The sequence below is a fragment of the Eublepharis macularius genome, chromosome 9 (genome assembly GCF_028583425.1).
Source record: "Eublepharis macularius isolate TG4126 chromosome 9, MPM_Emac_v1.0, whole genome shotgun sequence".
Classification (NCBI taxonomy): domain Eukaryota; kingdom Metazoa; phylum Chordata; class Lepidosauria; order Squamata; family Eublepharidae; genus Eublepharis; species Eublepharis macularius.
This window is the reverse complement of record NC_072798.1, coordinates 103,162,344-103,187,797: the sequence shown is the minus strand read 5'-3', so window position 1 is coordinate 103,187,797 and position 25,454 is coordinate 103,162,344.

The window sequence follows — 25,454 nt, the reverse complement described above, 5'->3', positions numbered from 1 at the left end:
TCTCTCTGCCCAGAATGGAGATAATTCTCCCTATGGCAGCGCAGTTTGATGGAGGCAGGTATGGGTCAAAGCACAGAGGACGCTGGTTTGAGATGCTGGTCTCTCTCTGCCCAGGCTGGAGAAAATTCTTCCCATGGCAGCGCAGTTTGAAGGAGGCAGGTGTGGGTCAAGGGCTTCAGGCACAGAGGATGCTGGGCTGAGAAGCTGGTCTCTCTCTGCCCAGGCTGGAGATAATTCTCCCCATGGCAGCGCAGTTTGAAGGAGGCAGGTGTGGGTCAAGGGCTTCAGGCACAGAGGATGCTAGGCTAAGATGTTGGTCTCTCTCTGCCCAGGATGGAAATAATTCTCTGCACAGCAGTAAAGTTTGAAGGAGGCAGGTGTGGGTAAAGGGCTCCAGGCACAGAGGATGCTGGGCTGAGATGCTGGTCTCTCTCTGCCCAGGCTGGAGAAAATTCTTCCCATGGCAGCACAGTTTGAAGGAGGCAGGTGTGGGTAAAGGGCTCGAGGCACAGAAGGCAGTGGACTGAGATGCTGGTCTCTCTCTGCCCAGGCTGGAGAAAATTCTTCCCATGGCAGCGCAGTTTGAAGGAGGCAGGTGTGGGTAAAGGGCTCCAGGCACAGAAGACACTGGACTGAGATGCTGGTCTCTCTCTGCCCAGGCTGGAGAAAATTCTTCCCATGGCAGCACAGTTTGAAGGAGGCAGGTGTGGGTAAAGTGCTCCAGGCACAGAGGATACTGGGCTGAGATGCTGGTCTCTCTCTGCCCAGGCTGGAGATTATTCTCCCTATGGCAGCGCAGTTTGATGGAGGCAGGTATGGGTCAAAGCACAGAGGACACTGGATTGAGATGCTGGTCTCTCTCTGCCCAGAATGGAGATAATTCTCCCTATGGCAGCGCAGTTTGATGGAGGCAGGTATGGGTCAAAGCACAGGACGCTGGTTTGAGATGCTGGTCTCTCTCTGCCCAGGCTGGAGAAAATTCTTCCCATGGCAGTGCAGTTTGAAGGAGGCAGGTGTGGGTCAAGGGCTTCAGGCACAGAGGATGCTGGGCTTAGATGTTGGTCTCTCTCTGCCCAGGATGGAAATAATTCTCTGCACAGCAGTAAAGTTTGAAAGAGGCAGGTGTGGGTAAAGGGCTCCATGTACAGAGGACACTGGGTTGAGATGCTGGTCTCTCTCTGCCCAGAATGGAGATAATTCTCTGCACAGCAGTACACTTTGAAGGAGGCAGGTGTGGGTAAAGGGCTTCAGGCACAGAAGACACTGGGCTGAGATGCTGGTCTCTCTCTGCCCAGGCTGGAGAAAATTCTTCCCATGGCAGCGCAGGTTGAAGGAGGCAGGTGTGGGTAAAGGGCTCCAGGTACAGAGGATGCTGGGCTGCGATGCTGGTCTCTCTCTGCCCAGGCTGGAGAAAATTCTTCCCATGGCAGCGCAGTTTGAAGGAGGCAGGTGTGGGTAAAGGGCTCCAGGCACAGAGGATGTTGGGCTGAGATGCTGGTCTCTCTCTGCCCAGGCTGGAGAAAATTCTTCCCATGGCAGCGCAGTTTGAAGGAGGCAGGTGTGGGTAAAGGGCTCCAGGCACAGAAGACACTGGACTGAGATGCTGGTCTCTCTCTGCCCAGGCTGGAGAAAATTCTTCCCATGGCAGCGCAGTTTGAAGGAGGCAGGTGTGGGTAAAGGGCTCCAGGCACAGAAGACACTGGACTGAGATGCTGGTCTCTCTCTGCCCAGGCTGGAGAAAATTCTTCCCATGGCAGCACAGTTTGAAGGAGGCAGGTGTGGGTAAAGTGCTCCAGGCACAGAGGATACTGGGCTGAGATGCTGGTCTCTCTCTGCCCAAGCTGGAGATTATTCTCCCTATGGCAGCGCAGTTTGATGGAGGCAGGTATGGGTAAAGGGCTCCAGGCACAGAGGATGCTGGGCTGAGATGCTGGTCTCTCTCTGCCCAGGCTAGAGAAAATTCTTTCCATGGCAGCGCAGTTTGAAGGAGGCAGGTGTGGGTAAAGTGCTCCAGGCACAGAGGATACTGGGCTGAGATGCTGGTCTCTCTCTGCCCAGGCTAGAGAAAATTCTTTCCATGGCAGCGCAGTTTGAAGGAGGCAGGTGTGGGTAAAGGGCTCCAGGCACAGAGGATGCTGGGCTGAGATGCTGGTCTCTCTCTGCCCAGGCTAGAGAAAATTCTTTCCATGGCAGCGCAGTTTGAAGGAGGCAGGTGTGGGTAAAGGGCTCCAGGCACAGAGGATGCTGGGCTGAGATGCTGGTCTCTCTCTGCCCAGGCTGGAGAAAATTCTTCCCATGGCAGCACAGTTTGAAGGAGGCAGGTGTGGGTAAAGTGCTCCAGGCACAGAGGATACTGGGCTGAGATGCTGGTCTCTCTCTGCCCAGGCTGGAGAAAATTCTTCCCATGGCAGCACAGTTTGAAGGAGGCAGGTGTGGGTAAAGCGCTACAGGCACAGAGGACGCTGGGCTGGGAAGCTGGTCTCTCTCTCTGCCCCGGCTGGAGGCAATTCTCCAAACAACAGCGCAGTTTGAAGGAGGCAGGTGCGGGTAAAGGGGTCCAAGCACAGAGGACACTGGGCTGAGATGCTGGTCTCTCTCTGCCCAGGCTGGAGATAATTCTCCCCATGGCAGCGCAGTTTGAAGGAGGCAGGTGTGGGTAAAGGGCTCCAGGCACAGAGGACGCTGGGCTGAGCTGCTGGTCTCTCTCTGCCTAGGATGGAGATAATTCTCCCCATGGCAGCGCAGTTTGAAGGAGGCAGGTGTGGGTAAAGCACTCCAGGCACAGAGGACACTGGGTTGAGATGCTGGTCTCTCTCTGCCCAGAATGGAGATAATTCTCCCTATGGCAGCGCAGTTTGATGGAGGCAGGTATGGGTCAAAGCACAGAGGACGCTGGTTTGAGATGCTGGTCTCTCTCTGCCCAGGCTGGAGATAATTCTCTGCACGGCAGCGCAGTTTGAAGGAGGCAGGGGTGGGTAAAGGGCTCCAGGCACAGAGGATGCTGGGCTGAGATGCTGGTCTCTCTCTGCCCAGGTGGAGATAATTCTCCCCATGGCAGTGCAGTTTGAAGGAGGCAGGTGTGGGTAAAGGGCTTCAGGCACAGAGGATGCTGGGTTGAGATGCTGGTCTCTCTTTGCCCAGGCTGGAGATAACTCTTCCCATGGCAGCGCAGTTTGAAGGAGGCAGGTGTGGGTAAAGGGCTCCAGGCACAGAGGATGCTGGGCTGAGATGCTAGTCTCTCTTTGCCCAGGCTGGAGATAATTCTCTGCACGGCAGCGCAGTTTGAAGGAGGCAGGTGTGGGAAAAGCACTCCAGGCACAGAGGACGCTGGGTTGAGATGCTGGTCTCTCTCTCTGTCTGCCCCGGCTGGAGGCAGTTCTCCACACAACAGCGCAGTTTGAAGAAGGCAGATGTTGGTAAAGTGCGTTAAGCACCGAGGAGGCTGGGCAGAGATGGAGGTTGCTGCCTGCCCTGGCTGGAAATGGTTCTCCTACGGCCGCCTCTCTGGTGGAGCCCGACGGAGGGTGCCAAGGAGGGAAGGCAGAGGTGAGTAGGTGGTGTCTCTCAGCACAGGAGTGAGGATGCTCTCTCGATGCCTCCCAGAGAAGCTCCCTTTCAAGTGCTTGTGGCACTTGAAATGGCTTCTCTGCGCAATCTTGCGTGGCCTATGAAAAATAAACCAGAAATGGAAGTTTTTAGTCCTCCAGCCCCACCTTCTGCATGCCACGTTCCTTCAGCAGTCCACGCCCCTGTGAAGATTCCTACAGTTAGAGAGGAAATGGGGACAGAGCATGGGCCGGTCTAGGAATGAATGAGGCCCAACCCACACACACATCTTGTCTGTCAGGATAAGGCCCATGCGGCCTTGGTTCATCCAGGTCAGCATTGTCTGGAGTAACTAGCCAGCGGGGGGGCGGGGTCTTTGGGAAGGCCGGCTTCCGGAGCTCTGTCAGGAGGAAAGCTGGGCCTTGCTGTGGAGCAGCACTCCTTTGGGCTCGTTCCCTGCTTCTCGGGAGGGGGCGGTCTTCATAACCCCCACCCACCCATTCTGTTGGGAGGTGGCCTTACCTGCTGGTTAGAGGAGGAGCCGGAGTTCAGGGGGGACGTCGGTGCCGTTGCGATAGTCGTAAACGACTAGGGCAAGTCCCGCCCTGAGTTCTCTTTCCTGTAGATGTGAACCAAAAAGACCCCAAATCATCCCAATTCTTCTTTTCCCTCGCTTCGGGAGGGGTCTGCTTCCACTGACCCCCAAGGCCCCTCGCCAGGTTGACCCCCTTGCTCACCTCCTCCTCGTCGTTCAGAACTGCCTGGGCCTGGCCGAGGAGGGAGAGGACCACAAAAGCGGCTCCCTCCCTCACCCAGTCCGGGCCCAGGCAGACGATGAAGTCCCAGCAGGCCAGGAGGCATTGAGAGAGCTGCTCCTCACTCAGGCAGGCCCGGAAGTGCTGAAAAGAGAAGTCCCTCTCAGTGGCGGCCCTCTCCCGGACACGAGGAAAGCTGCCCTGACACCTGACCCTGTGAAGCCCCCCCCCCCCGGGTTCTGCCCCCCACCTCTGTTAAGCTCCCTTTCAACAGAGAATCCAGAAGCTCCGCCCCTCATCCTGCTACGCTCTTAAGGGCATGGTAAAAAGATGGCCAGGTGCCCTTGAAATGTGAGTCAGCGTGTAGAGGGTGAGTCCTAACTGCCAGCGAGGAGAGGCCGGTGTCTGTTTGCACCCCTGGCAGAAGAATTCCTGCCCGTGGCTGCCGTGCTTTCTGGAGGGGAAGGGAATAAAGACACCCTTCGCCCGAGACCCTCCCTTCCCAAGAGAGCTGGCTGGGAAAAGAGCCCTGCCAGCACCGCCAGAACCCCCTCCTTCCTTACCTTTCCCATACAGATGGCATTCTGGTACTGGCACTTCCAGGCCTGCCCGTCCTCTGCCTTCCACCTCAGGCGGCGGCCCCTCCCTCCAAGCCCTGGCAGGAAGAAAGCACAAGTTCAGGCTCGGCTGCCCTGACCGGCACAGCTTCCCCTCTCTCTCCTCCAGAGCTCTCTCTCTGTTTCCCCCTCTCTGAGCCCCCGTCCCTCCAGCTCCCCTTTCTCCCTGATCCCCTCCTGAATAGCTGCATCAGTGCTCTGTGGCAAGAATCCAAACATGAGGCACAAATAAGGAAAAGGCCATGGCCTGGGGAGGGGTGTGTGCGTGAAGGTCCCACTTCATGTTTTCGGAAGATGCATTCTTGCAGCAGGGGCATGAAGTCCATGGACATGAAGGGAAACTGCAAGCATAGTTGGTGGAGCGATCTCAAAGGTTGGGTGGCCTCCTTCATCCCTGTTGACTTACCCTTCTGGCCCAGCAAGGTGTTGTAGAGCTGGCCCACGGACTCCCTGGCTTGCTCCCGAATCCCGGGTTCGGGATCGACCAGGGAGAGGGCCAGCGGGGCCAGAAGGTGGCCGATGTCGGGCTCGAAGAAGTCCTAGAGGGAGGAAAAGAAGAGGCGTCTTTTGCCAATCCACAAAGAACTCTGAGCTTGACTCTGATGCCCCCCTGGTGGGCCTTTGAGGGTCTAAATGGGGCCCCAGATCTTAGCCCTGAGCACACCCGTCCTATCCTGTTGAGGCGGTCCAGGGACAAGGCAGGGGCTTCTGTCTGCTCTCCGGATTCGCTGCTCTGCGGCGGCTTCCACAGCCTCTCTTTTGGGAGCCAGAATACGATTCTCAGGGAAATCAACTTTGTCTATAACCACCACTCGCTTCGCAGCCTCTCTCTCTGTCCTCCCGTTAGAAAGCCTGAGAGAATGCCTGCCAAGCCTTTCCTAGCAGAGGGTGGATTTCTTCAGTCATCATGAACGCCCTTCCCGTCTAGGGCAAGCCCTTTGCGCTGGACTGGGGTCTAAGGCAGCTCCCCCTCTAACCTCAGCAACCTTCTGAAGCCTCATTTTGGCTGCTGACCTGCACTGGCTCCATCCGCTCTTCCGGGTTCCTCTGCACAGACCCCTCTCCCTTTTCACTCCCCACCTCCCGCAGAGCCTCGTCCTCTGCTCCCAAGTCTGCCCATGGAGCCCCCTGGCGCTCTGCCCCCACTCCAAACACAGAGAAGGATGTCCAGCAGAAGGGCTCCTCTTGGGATTCAGTGCTGCAGGCGAGGAGAGGGCAGCGTAGCCTCTCCCGGGAGGAGTCCCAAGGGGCCGGGCAGGAGCAGGGGCTGAGCGCCAGGCAAAGGCAGCCCCCCCCCCAGGCAAGGCCCTTGGCAAGTGAGCCCAGGCCTCCCGGCCCTCCCTCCAAAGCCCAGGCAGAGTGGGGCAGAGTGGGGACACTCACGTGAAAGGCGAGGAGGCGGCAGGCGTAGGAGAGCAGGTGGCTGTACAGGGAGAGGGCCTTGGCTCTCACCCCTGCCCCACTGCTCTGCATCCAGTAGGACAGATGCTGTGGAGAGAAGCAACGCTTCCGAGTCAGGCCCTGAGCTCTGTGCCCACAGCTGTGCCCACCCAAGACTTTCCTCCTCTGCAAGGAAATCCCCCCAGGGGACTCTGCTCCTGTGGGACAGCTGCCTGCCTGCGTTCTGGGACTGCCTCTCCTGGCCCCCGGGGAGCCTCTCTTCCCTGTTTGCTCCATGCCCTCTTCTCCCACACACTTACGTCAAGTAGTCCCACTAGATGCAGAACAGTGGGCAGCCCCCTGTACAGCCCCTGCACCATTTCCAGCAGGGCCTCCTCGGACTGGCGCTGCAGAGTCTGAAAGGAAAGGGGGGGTGTCAGGAAATGCCCTGGGTTGCTTGCCTGTCGCAACCACCGTCCCTTGGAATTGGGCTGATGGCTGGCGGAGGCACTCCAGTGGAGGCCTCCTTCCTTTCTCCCCGCTGAGACCTGAGAAGGCCGGAACCGAGGCTCCCAACTGACGAGGAACTGCCTGTCTCCGGAGCTGTCCGGCTCTTGTGGTCGAAGGCCTTGGGCTGTCCAGCTCTGGCATTCCCACCAAGGAGCGCAGGGCTTCTTGGGACCCGCCCCCCACCCCAAGGATTATCTTCTTCCTTCACACAGGCAAGGTATAGGAACTGCCGGACTCGTCTCGGAGGCTTGCCCTCTGCTGGGCTAACTTACAGGCACCCTGCGGGCAGAGTGCCTTTCAGAGAGAGCCTTTCCGGCACCTTCTGATTCCTTTTGGACTTGGCATCGTGAGACCTGCTGTGTGCCTGAAGGCGACATCTGGACAGAGGTTAGGGACTTCAATCTAGGCTAGGATAGTGAATGAGCCTTTGAAGATAGGGTTTGCTTGCTGCACTCTTCTATCCTTCGTGATAACGTGGCGTGGGCTTCTTTTATACATTTCATTACGTAGAATTGTGGGTGGAATTCATGCTGTTGGTGCTCCCAGTCCCAACCCACTTCTTTGGCCCTTTTGCCATATGCTCCCAAGATAATGTGTCTTGAAACTCAGTCTGTAGGGTGCCTACCTTGCAGGGCTGACTTTTGCTTGTTTAGTGCCCTGAGGGCCGGAGGCTTGCCTCTTTAAGTTCTGGGGGTAGTCAGAGAGGCTGTTGACAGTCACTACCAGCCCTTGATTGCCCGCTGGCCCTTTTGGGGCTCCCTGGGGGGTCCCTGCTGGGAGATTCTGTTTGGGGCAGCCCTGGGTTCCCCAACAGAGGGCAACCCCTCCTCTCAGAAAGCCTCTCCGGAGGGAACATACCTGGCCGGCTGCATCTTCGTGGCCTGGGCTTCCGTTGACCACCACTTTGAAAGCCCAGGCCACAATCGACCTCTCCAGGTCCGCGGGGAGCAGAGGCAGGAAGTTGCTGGCAAGGCAGAGGAGGAACGATTGGACTCTGCGGGGTGTGGGGGGGAAGGGGCTCTCTGGGCTTCGCCCAAGCCCCCGGTCCACACGCTGACTGGGGGGAAGCGGCAGCAAAGCCCAAGAGGTGCCAGTCGGGACAGAGAACCCAGAGAGGGCGTCTGGGTCCCAGGGCCAGGCTTCCCTGGCGGGGCGCCAATGATTTCTGAGGCCTTGCTGGCCAGGAAGAATCAGTCCCCCAGGGAAGGCATACCTGAGGCTGGTCACGGCCTTCATGCACAGCGGGAGCAGGGGCGAGGTGGAGAAGAACTCCGACATCATGATGTCCTAGCAGAGAGGAAGAGGCCAACGCAGCTGGCAGTCCGCCCACCGTAGCCTCAAGCAGGGCTGCTCCAGCTGCAGGAGCGCTCCTGTCTCCCACTCCCCCCCCCGCACACACACAGGAGTGGGTCTTGGCTCTTGGGCCTTCCTTAGCACTGCACAGAAATCCTCAGAGCAGGAAGGGAATGCATTGCGGGTCTCAAACTCCACCTGCTCAAAGCACAACCCCGAGATCACCCAGAATGCAAAAGGCCACAAAACAGGGAGCAGAAACAAAAGCCGAGTGCTGAATCCCAGCCGATGGCCAGCAGGCAAGGGTGTCCGGGAGAGGCGAGTCCACGTTCACAGCCTCTCCCCCGCCCTTCTCTCTTCTCTAGCCACATGCTTGCCTTGCCCCGATCTCCCCCCCTCCTCTCCTGGGATCTCCCACCGCCCTCTTGCCACTGGAAGCTGCTCCTTGCGTGCCACTCACTTTGATCTTCTCCACCACCTCTTCCTTGGGGCAGGGGAGATGGTATTTCCCCTGCCCCTTCCCCTGCTCCGCTAGGCAGATGATCTTCCCCAGGAAATCTGCCTTGCTGATCCGCCCCTGCAAGTAGTGAGAGTCAGGCTGTTAGTGGGGCAGGGACTGTCCTGGGACCCACCCTGAGGTGGGTCAACCTTTCCATCGAGATTCACAAGGACTCCATATCGCTTGATAGTGGTCGGTTCCGTTCCCAAACGGGCCTCTGAAGAAGGGGTGGGTCTACCAGTCCTGGCATTCCTGGCACAGGGAAGTACAGCAGGCCGAGCCAGACAGGATTGCTCCCTGGCCAAACATCCCCCCTGGCCACCCTGGCGGCCTCTGGGCATTACCTCAGAGGACACAGGGAGCAGACCGCACCCTTTGGAGGCAGAAGTGGCAAAGAAGCGTTCTTCACCAAAGGGACCAGGACCTGGGTCTCCAAAATGCCCTCTTCTTCTGCAAGCACCCTGCGTCCAGCAGTCAGATGGGCAGACAGGGCCCCTGTGTGTCTGGCCTGCCCTGGCCTCCCAGCGGCCTTTCCTAGTGGGTTGGGATCTTCTGTTCTTGGACAGAGAGTTTGCAGAACACCAAAGGGAGTGGAAGAAGAGGGGTGGTGTTGGGGGTCCATGGAGGCCCACCAAGGGAATGAAAATGGCCCTGGGCCTTCTGGAGGGGGTATGCATGCTGAGGGGCTTACCTGCCTACGCCCCCGGATGTAATCGTAGACATCTCTTTTGATGTCAGATCTTCTTACTGGTTGACAGGGTTTTAGAAGTTGGGAAGAAAGAGGCGGAGGAGAGAGTGAGACAGGGACAGACTGATGTTTCCTTCCCCCTTCCAACCTCCCCCCCCCAGGACTGACAGATCAGCCTGGCCCCCCAACACCCCCCCCCCCAGGGGCCTGGGGCATCTCCTCACCACGCGCTGCCTGCGGCTGCTCTTTTGTGGCCAAGGGGGAGATTTTATTCTCCCCCCCGCACCATTTTGCCAGACGTCGTCGAAGCCTAGGAGAGAGCAAGAAGGTGAGAAGCGGGCCTGGCAGCTTCCTCTCTCCCTTTGGGCGCCTGCCTTGGCTTTGGGCCGCTGGAAGCTCTGGGCCTGGCAGGAACTGGCTGGCAGGATCCTGGAAGGGTCGGGTACATGGGCAGCTCAGCAACCCCTCAACTCTGGGCTTTCCTGGGTGCTTCTGGGTGCCCTCTGCCTACATGGGGGGCACCTCTCCCCTCCCCTGGGCTGGGAAGGGGGAAACACAGTTTCTGCCTCTTATCCGCTGTGCTCTCCCCTTCACAGCCCCGGCCTGCTTGCAGCACGCCCTTCCGTCCCCAGCTGCCTCACCTCCTCTCTTCTGCCTCTTCCTCTAGACCAACTCCTCGCAGAGGCTGTGAGGCATTCTCGATCCCGTTTGGTGCAATTATTGTTCACTGATTGATTTACTTCATTTATACCCCGCTTTTCTTCCTGGGAGGGCTTCAAAGCGGCATACATTTTCTCCCGCTTGTGCTTACAACTTTGTGAGGTAGCTTAGGGTGCAAGAACACAACTGGCCTAATGGCAACCAGCGGATGTGAGAGGCCAGTGAGCATTCAGCCCTAAGTGCTTCCCAGTCAGCGTCCCTAACATCAGCCCTGAAAGGTAGGCTCGTGTGAGTCCTCCCCCAATGGCTGAGGAGAGGAATGCAGAAGGGGAATTGGTGTCTGAAGAGGGATTTCAGCCCTCCATCTCCCAGATCACATCATCCTTTCTGCTGCAGCAACTGCTTAGAGCAGCTCACGGTCCAACTGCTGACCGAAAACTCTCTGAAAGCGATTCAGCTTTCCACTGGCTGACTGCCAGGAGTGAAGGGAGGTGCGCAAGGAAGGCAGATGAGCCACCACGTCTCCTGGCTTGCCCGAGGGCAATGGGGCATCTGTGTGGGTGGAGGAGCATCCCAAGCACAGCTTTTCTCCTCTGCCTAGAAGACTGGGGGGTTGCCCGGGCTGGAGAGCTGGGGGACCCTTTGGGGCTGTGCGCCGGAGGGGAAACCCCTTCCAGGGCAAAATGTCTGGCCAGGAGGCCAAGATACCCTCATGGGGGCCTGAGCATCCCTTTGCTGAGATCCGCCCCTGGCTGCGGGAGAAAGGAAAGGAGGTCAACGGAGACGTGGGAGGGAATCTCACTTACATCAAGAGATGCTTGCTCCTGGAAGCCATCTGGAAGAATATCAAAGGGCAGAAAGGCTGTTAGTACCAAGCAGAGAAGAATGGCTAGTAAGCCACAGCCGCTAAATTACAGCCTAGAAGCCATACGGAAGCAGAAAGGGAAGGAACCGAGTCCGCATGGATGACAGGTGACCATCAAGCCTCTGCTTCAGATCCTCGGGAGGAGGAGAACCCACCTGAGGAACTGCTCCGACTCTCCGGAAGTGCTTCCTAATGTTGAGCCAAACACTTTTTTGCTTTAATTTTCACCCACTGGTTCTGATCCAACCCTCTGGGGCAACAGAGAACAAACCAACTCCCTTCTCCATGTGACAGCCCTTCAAACACTCGAAGAGGGCTGTCGTTTCACCTCCTCACAGTCATCTCCTCTCCTGGAGAAACAGACCTAGCTCCTTCAAGCTTTCCTCTCAGGACTTGGGCTCCAGACCCCAGACCATCTTTCTAGCTTCCTTCGGACACATGCTGGCTTGCCAATAGCCTTCTTAAATGGCGTTGCCCCAAAGGGAACACAGTCCTCAAAGTGAGGTCTAACCAGAGCAGAGCAAAGGGAAGCTGCTACTCCAGGCGAGCTGGACGGCAGAGGTGTGTTGCTGCCACTCCTCCTGAGCTGCTGCCTCTCAGTGCCGCCTCATGGCCAGGGAATGGCCTACTAAGGGACCTCGATCCTTTTCTCATGAACCACTGCCAGGACAAGCCTCGCCCGTCCTAGAAAGAGGCATTTCATTTTTTTCTACCTAAATGCAAGACTTCTCTTTATTGAAATTCATTTGCTTAGTTTTAGCCCAGCTTTCCAGCCTGTCAAGATCTGCCGGAACCTTCTGCTGGTTTCGCTACCCCTCCCGATCTAGTGTTGTCTGCACATTTTAATGAGCATCCCCTCCTTTCCCTCAGGCAAGTCAATGAAAAAGATGTTAAAGGGTCCCTGAGGCCCTCCGCTTGCACTGCTGCCCCCTTCTCCCAAAGCCACAACGGAAAAGGCCCCGTTCTGCATCCCCTGCTCTCCGGGGCTCCCCCGGCACATGAAGGGGGCCAGAGGGCACTCTCAAGAGGGGGAGGCAGGCAAGGGCAGGCAGCCACGGCCAGCCGGGCCTTTCCCAGCTCAAGCCTCCAGAGAAGGGGACCTTGCAAGCCCACGGCTTCCATTCCTTCCAAAGACTGATGGCCCTTGTGGCGGAACGGGCGCTGGCTCTCAGTCTGGGCAACTGAGCTTCCGTCAATGGCCTGCTAGCCCCGCTGTCCACCTCCCACCGTCCCTGGTGGGCGTGGCTCACCCTCTTCGTCGCTGCCACCACTCACTGAATTGTACACCGCCTGACTGAGGGGCAGTGAGACCCCCCTGGCTGGATGTCCCTACTGGGAAGTGAATTCCCCAATCTTTGGGTGGGCCCTGGAGAATTGGCAACCCACCAAGGTCTGGCCTGATCAGTTTCTCCTGGGCTCCCTCCCTTCCTGTAGCGCGCCAAGTGGGGGAGCTGACGTAGTCAGAGTACCACAAGGTCCTTTATATTCCAAAAAAGTATAATTTATTAACTATATACAGAGCACTACATACAAAGCAGGTGAAGGCACCACACGTAGGGGTCGACCCCCCACCCCTGTTCAGAACTCACAGGGCAGAAAATCACACTGAGGAGAACCGCTGTCTGCTTTCCCTACCACACTCTTCCCTGCTCGACCTTAAGGGGTGGTGGGGGTCCGAGGGAAGGTCCCCCCTTTATTTCCCTTCTGCTGCCTCCCAGGCCCTCCACACTTAGGGCCCAGGCACCCGGGTGTCACCCCGCAGCAGGAGCCTCTCCTTCTTCACCCAAGAAGGGGCCTAACTGACCTTTTCCCCCTCGGGATCCGCTGAGTCTCTCCATTCCGGCCCCAGCCCTTATTTTTCCCACCCTTTCTTGGCCCGGGGCAGCTGGGAGTTGTAGTCCAGGAAGAAGGGCGCCCCACACCAAGACTCCTGCAGGCCCCTCCCTGGCCCCACAGCCCATCAACCCTCAGGGGGAACATTTCCTCCCCTTTCTCCAAAGACAGATCAACAGCAACTGGCACTCATTTCACCCCTGGAAACCATTTCATTACAGCCCTCCTTGCTCCCCGGTGTCTCAGGGCTCTGCTTAGGGTGGCCCAGTTAGGACTTCCTAAGCCATCCCTTGGAACGGGGCCTGGAAGAAGGCCAGCAACCAGGTTTTCACCCTTGCCGCTCCCTTTGATGGGAGTTCCTCAGCTGGGGGATTTCCCTACCTTTTCTCCGATTTCTCTCTGCAGAGGATATGGTTTAGTTCTCACAGGTGTGATCACCTGAACCACTGCGGGGGGGGGGGGGTCAGAGAGGAGGCTGTGCCCTGTCGCTTAGCAACCGCCTCTGGGCCTGCCCTGACATTCACAGGGGCATCATTTCATTATCGCATCTGACTTTTGCGTATTAAATGCCAGCGCTTAGAGTAGACAGGTTCTGGTAAGAATGAGGACAACCCCACACCTCTGTGTGTATTCCATGTATATACTTCTTTCAACAGGACTTTGCAAAGTGCAGGAGAACTTGCAATGCCTTCCCTCACGCGGCAAAGTCTCTGGAAGGTTCCGTCTAGGACCGGCCCTTCAGGGGCCAAGAAGCCCATCTTAGACTTCCCGACTGAATCTTTACTGTGGGAACTCGGTGTGCCTCCAGACAAAATGAAAGACTTGTTCTACTTCAAGGGATTAAGTTTAGGAGCGGGACCTTATTTACAACACAAGTCCCTTCTCACAAGCAACGCTAATGCACTTTTGATCAGCCATCATATGAAGACCCTCCAGTAATCCCTCTTTTACCACGGAAATAAATGGAGACAGAAGGTTGAATAAATTCCCCATGGAAAAAATATTGTTGTCACAGAGGGGGTATCCGAATCGCCAGGATTGTCAATGAAAGGTTTGGGAGGGGACAGAATCTCATCGCGCAGGAATCTGAAGGGGAGTTTCCCCTGAGTGAGGACCCCCGTTCTTTTCAAGGCTCCTTCTTCCCTTGCTGTCCCCCTATTAATTTCAATGTTCCCTTCCAGCTTTCTTAACTGCGCTCACTTAGGGGAAGTCTGGAAGCGGGGGCTGTGCCTGCAGCTTGTGCGCTAGGGCAAAAGGGCTCGGGGGGGGGGGACCCCTGGAAACCTGCTGAAACCAGCAAAGAGAGGGAGAAAAACGTCTCCCTTTCGACTCTGAAATAACCACCGTGTTACTAGAGCCTGCTTTTTCTTTTTTGTACAGCCTCCACATCTCCCATCAGCTTCTCCAGGGCAGCAACCCCAACCTCCGGGGAGCCACCAACTCAATGCGTTGAGCACTGCCCCCCCCCCCGTTTCTGTCCAATGGGACGAGAATCAGCCACGTAGGACTCTCCGCAAGACACGGGAGGGCCCCAGCTCCCCTCCTCGCTTTCCCCCGGGTTGTTCACAGGTGTTTAAGGTGGAAATTGGGTGCTTCCCTGTACCTGGATAAGAGGTTTAAGCAGTTAGAGCAGGGTGGTTCCCTGCTGCTCTCTGCAAACGAGCCAATGCAGCTGCCCAGTCCGAAGCCTTGAACGAGAAGGCCCGTGTGCCTCCATAGCACGCAGATAATTCACCTCACGCACAGGAGCTCACAATATTAACGGGAGGTAAAACTCACAAGATTCACCACACTTACCTCACCACACTCACCCTCTGCTGACAATAGTCCACTCCTCCGTACGCCTCCGCTGACAATACTCCACTCCTCCGTCCCCCTCCGCTGACAATACTCCACTCCTCCGTACTCCTCCGCTGACAATACTCCACTCCTCCGTCCCCCTCCGCTGACAATACTCCACTCCTCCGTCCCCCTCCGCTGACAATACTCCACTCCTCCGTACTCCTCCGCTGACAATACTCCACACCTCCGTACTCCTCCGCTGACAATACTCCACACCTCCGTACGCCTCCGCTGACAATACTCCACTCCTCCGTACTCCTCCGCTGACAATACTCCACTCCTCCGTCCCCCTCCGCTGACAATACTCCACTCCTCCGTCCCCCTCCGCTGACAATACTCCACTCCTCCGTCCCCCTCCGCTGACAATACTCCACTCCTCCGTCCCCCTCCGCTGATAAATCTCCACACCACTAAGCACACCACTAATCACACCAACCACTCAACTCCCACAACACCACACCACACCCACCAAGCTACACCCACCTCAGCACACCCCTTATCACAGCGCCTCACAATGGCCCACCTTGCTCAGCGCCGGGCACATGACCTCACAATGGCCCACCTCGCTCAGCGCTGGGCACAGTCACCCCTGGGGCAGAGTGACCCACGCTTCCCTGGATGTTTAAGATATTCAGATGAGGGCCAATAATTCTCGGTTATACCTGAAAGCAGAACTGTCCGGGCCCTGCAGCTGGTGCCAAATGCTGCAGCCAGAAAGAATTAAAACCAGATGGCACAACCCAGCCAGGGTGGATTTATGCAGCTACCATTAAGAGGTGTTCTGCCCCAGCCCTAGCACACAAGCACACAAGCATCAGTGTGGTGCTTTGTATTGTATGTTGAGATTAACAGCTCTTTGCTATGATGGTAGGCCTCTTTATTGAGAACTGGAAGCAGAGAGACTGAGGCCCCAGGCTCAACAGGCACCAGTTTGTACGTGTAGAGACCACGCCCCCTTGTACAACCACCAAGACAATGTAAGCTGCTGGAATCCTTCATTTGCAGGAGCATCTATTTTCCAGCCCAGGAACTGGCTACAAGGCAACAGTTCTGGTTGGCCGTGCCGGCACCCAAACACCAATCGCTTTGTAGGCCTCAGGAGCCTCCGTCCCACTCACGCCACGCGTAGCACTTTGCTCCTTGAGGAGGCGGGTATCGTTCGCCTTCCCCAGCTTCCTGATGGGAAGAAAGAAGCAGGTCTTGTCCTCCCACTGCATTGAATGTTTGCACCCTGTTTGACGCGGCTACGTATCTCCTTCCCAGAGTTCTGTCCGGGCCGGAGGCGCAAGGCTTGAAACCACAAGGCATCCCAGCAAGACCTGAAAATGCTTCTCCATCACCCCCACCCCACCCTTACCCCTCTGACCAACGGGGTGAAAAGCCAGGCCCTTTTCCTCACTTAGGCCGATTCCAGATGGCCAGAAATTGCGGTTTTTCTGCGGAAATAATCGCTTACTGGCCACACGTTCACTTTCGTCTCCATCCGCTTTGTCTCGCAGCATGCTGTCCCGCTTCCAGATCTTCGCACGGCCAACTGAGGTACCCGGGATTGGTTGTTTCCTCCCTATCACAGTTGACATTGGGGGCCTTCATTGGTTAGCATTTCAGTTTTTTTTTAAAAAAAATTTTTTTACGTGTTTTGCGCAAATGTGCAAACGCGCAGGTGTGCGAATACGCAGCATTAACTTTTGTGCATTTGTGCATTTGTGCGCATTTGCGCAGTTCGATGTGCGCAAACATGCGACTGCACAAATGGCGCCCGGTTTAAAAACAAAAATTAAGGGAATATTGTTGCCGGCCGACCGGCAAAGGAAGGAGGGAAAGGGGAGGGCCTCTCCGCGGCGACGAAGCATCCAGAAGTGTGCAAACCTGCAATACAGCGTTCACACCATCCGCTTCTGGAGCGCAATACAGCGCCATGAACCGGAGGTAAGCAGGGACGGGACATTACGGGTTTTTACGAGTGAGGTCGCTGGAAAAGCGAAAGCACTCGCTTTATTTGTGCCCGTCTGGAATCGGCCTTAGTTTTCTCTCTCTCAGGACAGTTTCACCACAAGAACAGAAAGCAGAGAGCAAAGGAAAGCCCTCCATTCACCCCAGCAGACGTCCCTTCGCCCCTCTCCTCGGTCAGAGAATGTAGCCCACCAGCCAGACGAGAGGACAGGAGACTGGTGGCCGTTCCTCCCCCCCCTTCTCTATCTCCCCCCCCATTGTACACCACGGGAAGGATGGCTGACCCTCTCCGAATGATCCCCCATTAACACTCAGCAGGACCACTCAGGCAGGGGACTAAGCCTAACGCGGCTTTTGCAAGAACTTTCCTACCCTCTCCACCTCTCGTGTGGATTCCTTGGTGGGAAGGAAGGCTTGTGGCAGAAGCGTTCTCTGCCTTGTAGGCATTTCTATGGCTTCTCCTCTCTTTGCATCCTTACACACACACCCTGCCTACAGGAATGAATGGTCAAGGAGTCTTGATCGGAAGAGCCTCGTCCCTGCGTGTTGTCCAGGGGGGCCACGTAGGGAGTTCTCCGGAGGGCCAAGGGCAGATGTCCATTCTTACTGGGTTAACTAGAAGGAAAACAAACTCCCATACAATTTCTGTTCTCTCCGGGCCAAATATTCCACAACACTTTTTTTTTACTTAAGTGTTTTAATATTAACTTGCCTGTTTTCTATTGCCTGTGCAGCTCTGAGAGGCTTTGGTACTGGAGAGACCCTTGGTGGCCATTGCGCCGCTCCCGCCCATATGGTGCTGCTTTTGGGTGCAATTTAGGGCTTTCTGGGCTTCCGGCTGGCAAGGAGAGCATGATGTGGAGGCCCTGGACTCCTCGCGAGTAGGGCTGGAAGGTGCCTCCACCAGGCCAGATAAGGTGTCAGAGTCAGAGGGAACAGCAGTGAGAGGAGCCGCTAATTCCCCCTCCGAAAGAAAGCCTCCCGCTGCTGTCGCTTCCACGCCCCTGCAATCTGCCATTTAGGCTAAAGGGCTTCCAAAATGGCCACTGCCGGCGTGGCAAGGAAAAGAGCAGGGAGGAGAAAGGCTGGTTGCCAAAACTGGGGGAAAGGCACTGCCCGTAGTTGGCAGAAGAGGGTAAGGCAGAGAAGGAGGAGGAAAAGGGCTTTTTTAAAAAAAACCCGGAGAAGCAGCTTGGGGGAAGCAGCAGAAAGGCTAGCCGTGGCTTGCCGCGCTGGCAGAGGGGGCCGCCAAACGACTCAGAGAGGTTTTAGGGATATAGAGAAAAAGAAATGGGGAGGATCAGAAAAGTGGGAGTGAAAGTCGGCACAACTTAGAGAGGTGCCTGGGTGACCCCTATGAGGTTATTGGTTTAGCCCAGTAGGGCAGAGCCAGTGGCTGCAGCCAAGCAGCGGAGGGAGGAGGCTGGTTGCTGGGGAGCTGAAGAATAAATGGTATGCTCCGGTCACCTTGGATAAGGCAATCAAACGTTGTATGTGATCGGTATGAGTGGTGTATGCGTAGTGTGTTTGGTGGGTGTTACTGGGACTGTATTATTTTTGAAGGGCTGTAACTCCTCAGGACGAGGACAGAAGGCTGGGCTCCAGTTGCTTCAAACTGGGACGATAGTGAAAAAGGACTTTTTATCACTTGCCTAATTCCACTCAGTTGAACTGCTTACTCTTTTCTTTTTTAAAAAATACTTTTTTATTTAAATTATGCTTAATAAACAGTTATAAATATAATAAAGGTAGATATTATACAATGACATCAAATAAGTCTTCTATTACAGAAGTTAAAGATAGTTAGCATACAATGATATTATTATTCTTTCCAATGTTTGCTACCTATAAAAAAATGTTAAATAAATGAGTAAATTTTTTCTTAAGCATTATCCAAAGGCTTGACGTTATTATTGAAAAATCTTTATAATATTATACTTGATATAAGGCTCTTTCTGTATTGATGATACTCAGTATATTGGTAAAGATAATATATAAAAATAGATTCTTTTATGAAGGTGATTAAATAAGGATTGTCATAGTGCCAAATCTTCAGTAGATTGGTTACTGAAAATGATATATAAAAAAGAAAAGAAAACAATTATTTGTAACCATTATTCAAACACTTATTAACCTGCTTAATTAATCCCTGCTTAACTAATATTGTTTTGTAGCTTTTATTAGAACTCTTATTAACTAAAATAATTTTTCCTTCATTCCCCCCTCCGACCTTTAACCCTAATCCCCCTCTTTTTTCAATGATATTAATACCTAGTTCGGTTAAATAACGAATATTTTACATACTGATAAATAAACTATGGTCTAAATTATGCTGAACAGTTCCCTGTAGCCTAAGAGATAGACCCTATAGACTATTGGTATCTAAATATATACCAAGCTTAAAGAACTGTAAAAAAAAAAATGGGAGCCCTATATGAGCTCCGCTCCCTCCCCGCCATACCTCTACTCCTATATGATTTTTAAAGATTATACGGTCATAACGTATTTACATGATTTTAAATTTTGTATTTAACTTGCATTTTTACATCACATTTTGTTACATCAAATTTTATTAGCTTTTGACTTGCTGGCTGCATCTCACTGGAATCCTGCTTCCCATGTGTGTTGGCAAGAGATTGGGTTCTTTTCTTTTCTGTATGGTATTGTTGCAGTTCTTAGGAAACTCAATACCGAGGTTTTGCCAAAGTAATCTTCCAGATTCCTCGTCTGTAACTTGATAAGTAAAGTCCTGTGTTTTAACATGAAGTTTCGTATAGTTGGTCCATTTATATTTTATCTGAGCTTTCCTCAATGCTACAGTTACTGATCTAAGTTCTCTTCTTTTGTTTAAAACTGAAGATGGCAAGTCTGTAAGTATTGAGATAGGTGTTCCTTTATAAGGGATTGAGCCTTTCTTCCTTGCTATTTCAGGGATTTTTCTCCGTACTTCCCCGTCTGGAATTGTAGCTAAGATATCTCTAGGCTTCTTCGATTCTGGGGTTTTGGGGGTTCCCACTCGTCTAAGCTTTGGTAATCAAAGGGGCTGCACCTTTTTAAAGTTGTAAGTGTTGTGCTAGCCATGATGCTAGAAAAGAAGGCAGATCAACATTTAAAGTTGCTTGCTCTCCAAAATTTCTAAACTTCAGATTTGATTTTTTGCTGTTATCTCCATATGTACAATTTTTTCTTGCAGTGGCTTGTTCTCTTGTTGTAACCCGGATAGTCCAGACTGTAACCATGTGCTTAATGCTAGTGCTTGCCCAGCAATCTGTGCTGTTTTATCGAAAGCCGATTTTATTTCTGTTCGCTGACCTATCAGTGGTTGAAGCAAAGTTGACATTTTGTTCACTATTTTTTGTTCCAAATGGGCCGGAAATTCCATCAGCGCGGGATTGGCCAAGGTAGTTCCATGGCTCCTACCTCTGCTGCTTCCGTCCACCCTTTTGATTGCAGCACACTTTTCCTCTGCCGCCTGCTGCGAGTTTGGGAAGAAGTCTTGCAGTCTTTTTGAGACGTTTAACTTTCCTTTTTTCTTCCCCATGCCTCGTTTGCCCATATTCTTCTCTTATTTTGGTTTTTAGTTTTGTTATGATGATGTACAATGAGGAATTAGGGCGGGGAGGGACGGAGCTCTCTTCTCAAGCAACCTTCTCCTTCGGAGCTGGTGCCACGCCCCCTGCTTACCCTTTTCAAAGACGTTGCTGGTTTAGTTAAAGAAAAAAAATAGTTGCATTGCATTAATTGTTAAAAGGATTTTAAAAAAAATTCTTCTTAACTTAAATTATGTCCAAGTTTGCTCCATAAGCCCCATAGAACCCGTACAAGGAGAAATTGCACCTGCGTAGCTGCTCTCCCTATCGAGGCAGGAACCGTCAGGCGATCGATGACAGGCTACGGAAGATAGATCCCTGGACCACTGCAGTAAGACACAAATTCTTGATTAAATGGTTTATATTCAGAAATCAAATCATTTCCATATCTATGTCCACAGGACTACTCAGAAGCAAGGTAAGCATCTAAGCAGCAGGAGCAAGAGTTGATAAGAATGACTTCATGTGAGAGAGACGTTGCTTTTAGCATTCAAGTCCTCCCTCCCAATTATAAACAAGAGTTTGGCGCTTATCTTGTGTGAGAACGTTTCATATATTTGCAATATCAAGTTGAGTCACTAGGAAACAAGACATAGTAAAGTCTGAGAACAAGGTCAGAACCACTGGAAGCTGTTACAGTCCATTAGATAAACACCTGTGAAAGCCTGTGAAAGAAATAGTCCAGGGCTTTTTTTCAGCGGGAACGCAGTGGAACAGAGTTCCGGAACCTCTTGAGAATGCTCACATGGCTGGTGGCCCCGCCCCTGATCTCCAGACAGAAGGGAGTTGAGATTGCCCTCCGTGCCGCCGAGCAATCTCAACTCCCCTCTGTCTGGAGATCAGGAGGTGGGGCCACCAGCCATGTGACCATTTTCTCCGAGGGCAACCCACTGAGTTCCACCACCTCTTTTCCTAGAAAAAAAGCCCTGGTTATGACACTGGTAAAATGACATCGAGTTACAGCAGGATACATTGGTTCAGCACAGAAGGATCATCCACATTGGCACGGATGGGGCTCAGACAAGACAGGAACAAAACTGAGGAACTGGGTGACACTCAGTAGAAGACAGGAAGTGTCTGACTGTGGATGACAGGAGATGGTGAACTAGACTCTGGACCACTGCAGCAAGAAATCCAGGCTCTTGAGTAAATGGCTTCATTCAGAAATCTAGGCTTTGCCATATATATGTCCACAGAATAATCAGAAGCAATAAAAAGGCCTCTGGCTGTACACAGGTCCCTTGTTAAGAGCAGCACTTTGCATACAGTACACACTCTCAATACCCACTCCCTGCTCCCCCTCCCATCCAAACCACAGAGTATAGTAGCAACAGCAATGGCAGCAACAATTGCGTAGATGTCCAAGGCCACGGCGGCGAGCCTCAAGCAGGAGATAGTCCAGCTGTGTTCCCAGGCGGCTGAAAACGAAAGCTTAGTAGAGAAAGGAATGGAATGGCTGTAGGGACAGACATGGCAGGAAGTTCAGTTCCGGCATCCCCGAACAGAGGGTGGGAATCACCCTTCTCAAGATGTCCCTCGCCTCAGAGGAAGAAGGATAATCCTCTTGAAAGGACAGATTCCTCTGCTAAGCTGAGGGTGTGCTGGGAAAGGTTAACACTATTGCTGGTAGGATCGTTGTCATCATGACTAGTCATGGCTTGTACAAGGTTGGAGAGTCTTTTGTCTTTCTCTTTCTGTCAAGAAGTAGGGCCGAATCCACACTTACCGACACAGCGCTAAGCAGGCAGAGTGAGAGCGTCTTTCTGGCGCGATTTATGACATCATCGCACCATGAGGCAACTCTCGTGGCGTGATGACGTCATAAAATGCACCAGAAAGACGCTCTTACTCTGCCTGCTTAGTGCTGTGCCGGGTAAGTGTGGATTCGGCCGAGGTGGCATACTGTAGATGTCTTACCTACAGACAGACAAACACAGCTACCGATCTTGATCTGTTGAGAAGAAGTGTGGCTGAATTCTATGAAACCTGCTGAACCTCTCCAAACAAACAGGGAGTTTTGGCCATGGCTGACCCGATAGCTGTTATGTGCTAACCAGAATTTTTATACTGTCGACTGTTCACAGTGTTATCCCATGCAGCAGTATGGCACGAGCCCCATTGAACACAGTCACTTTGGAGCAAAGACGCATAGGGTGGTCCTGCACATCGGGTAATCACCCGGGGCAGCTAGCAGCCGGGTCTGTGCCAGTTGCCATAGAAATGGACGAGAAGGCATTCTAAGTTGAGATCTTGTTTCAGGGGGACCCACTGTGAGGGACTCAGCTTCAAATACAGGGACTGCCGGGCAGTAGAGAGGGGCGGATGAGCGACATGCCCCACCGCCCCCCCCCTTTGTGGGGAGGGAATGTCGAGGGGCTGGCGGATGGTTGGAGTCAACTGAGGGGTGAGGGGAGTGGGAATCTGGCTTCTGACCGGAGAGGGTCAGCCGGAGAGTCCTCTGCGTGCGCAAGGAAGGGGGAGGTGTACCCTTGAAGAGAAATGAGTACATGCAGGAAGCGCTTTTAGTCCTTGGACCAAAGTGGGAAAGACAGCACTAAGCTCTGGGGATTATAGAGGGTCAAGGAAGTCTCCCCCTCGGCCCCAGGAAGGGGGTTAGAGCTGGGGGCATAACTACAGCGCCTGCCCAGTATCTCGGAAAGGCTTGGCTCAGCGGAGCGCCCTGAGGTCTGCAGGAGAGGGGAAGTCCTGCTGTCGGTGTGTTCAAAGTGGAGCATTCGCAAAGGAGGGCCAGCCTTTGACATCTTTAAGTCTGACGACAACGACGTCTCTCAGAGAAGCCAGCATCATACCAAGTGTTTTGTGCCTCACACCAGTGAAGAAGTATTCTGTACCAAAAACCTTTCCATTACTTCAGCTTCAGCACCGGCCTGCCTGCCTACTTATTTTACCTGCTTGGACTTGGCTGAGTAACCCTGCTACTTATCTGTTCCTGAAGGGTGGGACAAGAAAGAAAGTTGCAGCTAAATCTCAACCACGCTACCAAAGGCTCCCCAGCCCAGTATTCAGCTTCATAGGCTTAGAGAGGAGAGGTTTTACCTCAGGGTAGAGGAAGGTCAGCCCAAGCCTGAGTTAGACGTGACGCCTACAAACAAAAGGGCTGGATCCTTTAAAAAAATCTGGGTCTTGATCTTCCCTCTTTCCAGTGCCTCATGAAAAGCTGCTCTGGTCGGCTGTGGGGACTTAGAAAGAGAGCCAAGTGTGGCATGGGGGCTGCTGCAAGAAGGGGGAGATTGCTTGCCCCCCTTTTGCTGGGCTCCACCCACAGAAGAGCCGCACAGGAGAGGACGCCACACCTTCCAGCCCTGAATCCCACTCTGTTCCCCAGGGTCCCGGCCCCCTTCGGAGCGCCTTTTCAGAAGGGGGCAATGCAAAGGGAAGGCTGCCAGGGGCGAGGGAGTGTTTGAAGGATCCAATTCAAACCTAATACGCCTAATACAGAAACGATGGTGCTGTGCTGGTGCTGATCCAAACACGAATCCTGGAGCTGAGACCCCGCCTCCCTGGACCTTGTATTAGGAACAACTTTTTTCTCCAAGCAGGCCCTGTTTTAGGCCTGCTCAGCCTGAACCAGAGTATTAAGTTATCCATTTGACGGCCTGATTTTGGGTGGGGGGGAACCGTCTTGTAGGGGACAGTCTCTGGACTGCCAAGATGTGCGATTTGAGGTGATCCAAAGATTGTTTTGGGGTGCAGAGGGCTTTTATCTTTGCCAGTTCCTTGTTCACAGCAATTCCCAATACAAGGCTCTGGGAGGCAGGCCGGATAGGAGGCCTTAGCTCCAGAACCAGTGACTGGATCAGCACCAGCACATGTCCTCTGGCAGGGGACAGCCTCGTCTGGACGGCTGGCCTGTGTGATTTGGGGGGACACCCCAACGCAGAGCACAGCCACAAGTTGCTGCATTTCAAGGGGCTGGGTGGCCAGCAGAGGTCCGAAAGACGGAGGCCTGGGTCTGCTGGAGCCAAACACGCCTGGTTGTTACATGACTGTATCGTTCCGAAAGAGAGGTTTTCTTTTTTCAAGTTTGTTCATGGTTATGTTTTCATAAATGCAAGTGTCACATGGTGGGATCACACTGTCATAGACTTGAACTCTCCTAGTTCTCAGATTAGATATATCTATTTGTTTTATGTTGTTCCTCGAACAAAACAGGTTACACAAAGATTGTTTTGGGGTGCAGAGGGCTTTCATCTTTGCCAGTTCCTTATTCACAACAACTCCCAATTCAAGGTTCTGGGAGGCAGGCCGAATAGGTGGCCTTAGCTCCAGAACCAGTGACTGGATCAGCACCAGCACGTGTCCTCTCCTAGGGGACAGTCTCTGGAGGTCAGGGCTGTGTGATTTGGGGTGATCCAAACCTTTTTTGTGGGGGGTGCAGCTGCTCCCCTTTCTGCCTATTGATTTGTTCTGGGGGCACCCTAGTTTGATGTGGTTAACTCAAGAACTGGGCTTTGAGGGATGACCCAATATAGGCCCCTTTAGAGGGCCGAGTCTGCTGAATATGGAGGTGTTTGATATGTGCCCCTATAAACTTTATTTTGGGTTGCAGAGCTTTTCAGTTTTCTCAAATATTTGTCTTTGGCTTTGCAAATAAGGAAGTGGGAACCAACTTCAGCGTCATGTTAGTTTTTGCCTTGCATTTCCCCATTTTTTCTGTTTCTTTTGGGGACCCCTTACACCCCAATCTTTTCCTATCAATCAAAGCCTCCAAAGGATGTAACTCTGCTGAGGATTGTACCCTTAATGGCCCGTGAAGAAGCTCGGAAAGGCCCTGTGGCTCACGTGCCTGCTTCTTCCGTGCATGCTCCCTGAGCATCTTTACACTACAAGCCTAAACCGAGTTACATTCTTTTAAGCCCATTGGCTTTAGGCTTGGCCTGCTACTTCCTTATAATCAAAACTAGGGCTTGCAAGGGCAGGATAAAACAGAAAAGGGCGCTTTGTGCTTGTGAGGGGAACTCCACAGTGTCCCAGTAAAGGGAGACCCTTAAGCAAGACCCTCGAACTCAATCAGTCCAAGGCAGTAAATAATGGCAAAGGGAAAAGGTTTATTGGCGAGGCACTCAGTAAACTGACGCACTCCAAACAGATCTGGCAGAGTGCATCTCTCACAAAGCAGTCGCCCATTCTTAGATCCTCTTCCAAACAAAGTCATCTGAAATTTGTTCACAGAGGACAAATAAGCTTAAGAAAGTGAGATCATAAAAGGAATGCTGGCACATCAAAATCATAACATTCAAGCGTTTGGGAGGCCATGTCTTCTTGTAAATCCAAACATCTCAGTTATCTCGGTTATCTTTTACCTACCTTGCAATTTCTAGAGAGAGTAAAAAAAGTTTGGGGAATTGCTATTTAAGACCCTCGCTCCCATAGTGCCCTGCAAGAGAACCAAACTCCAAAAG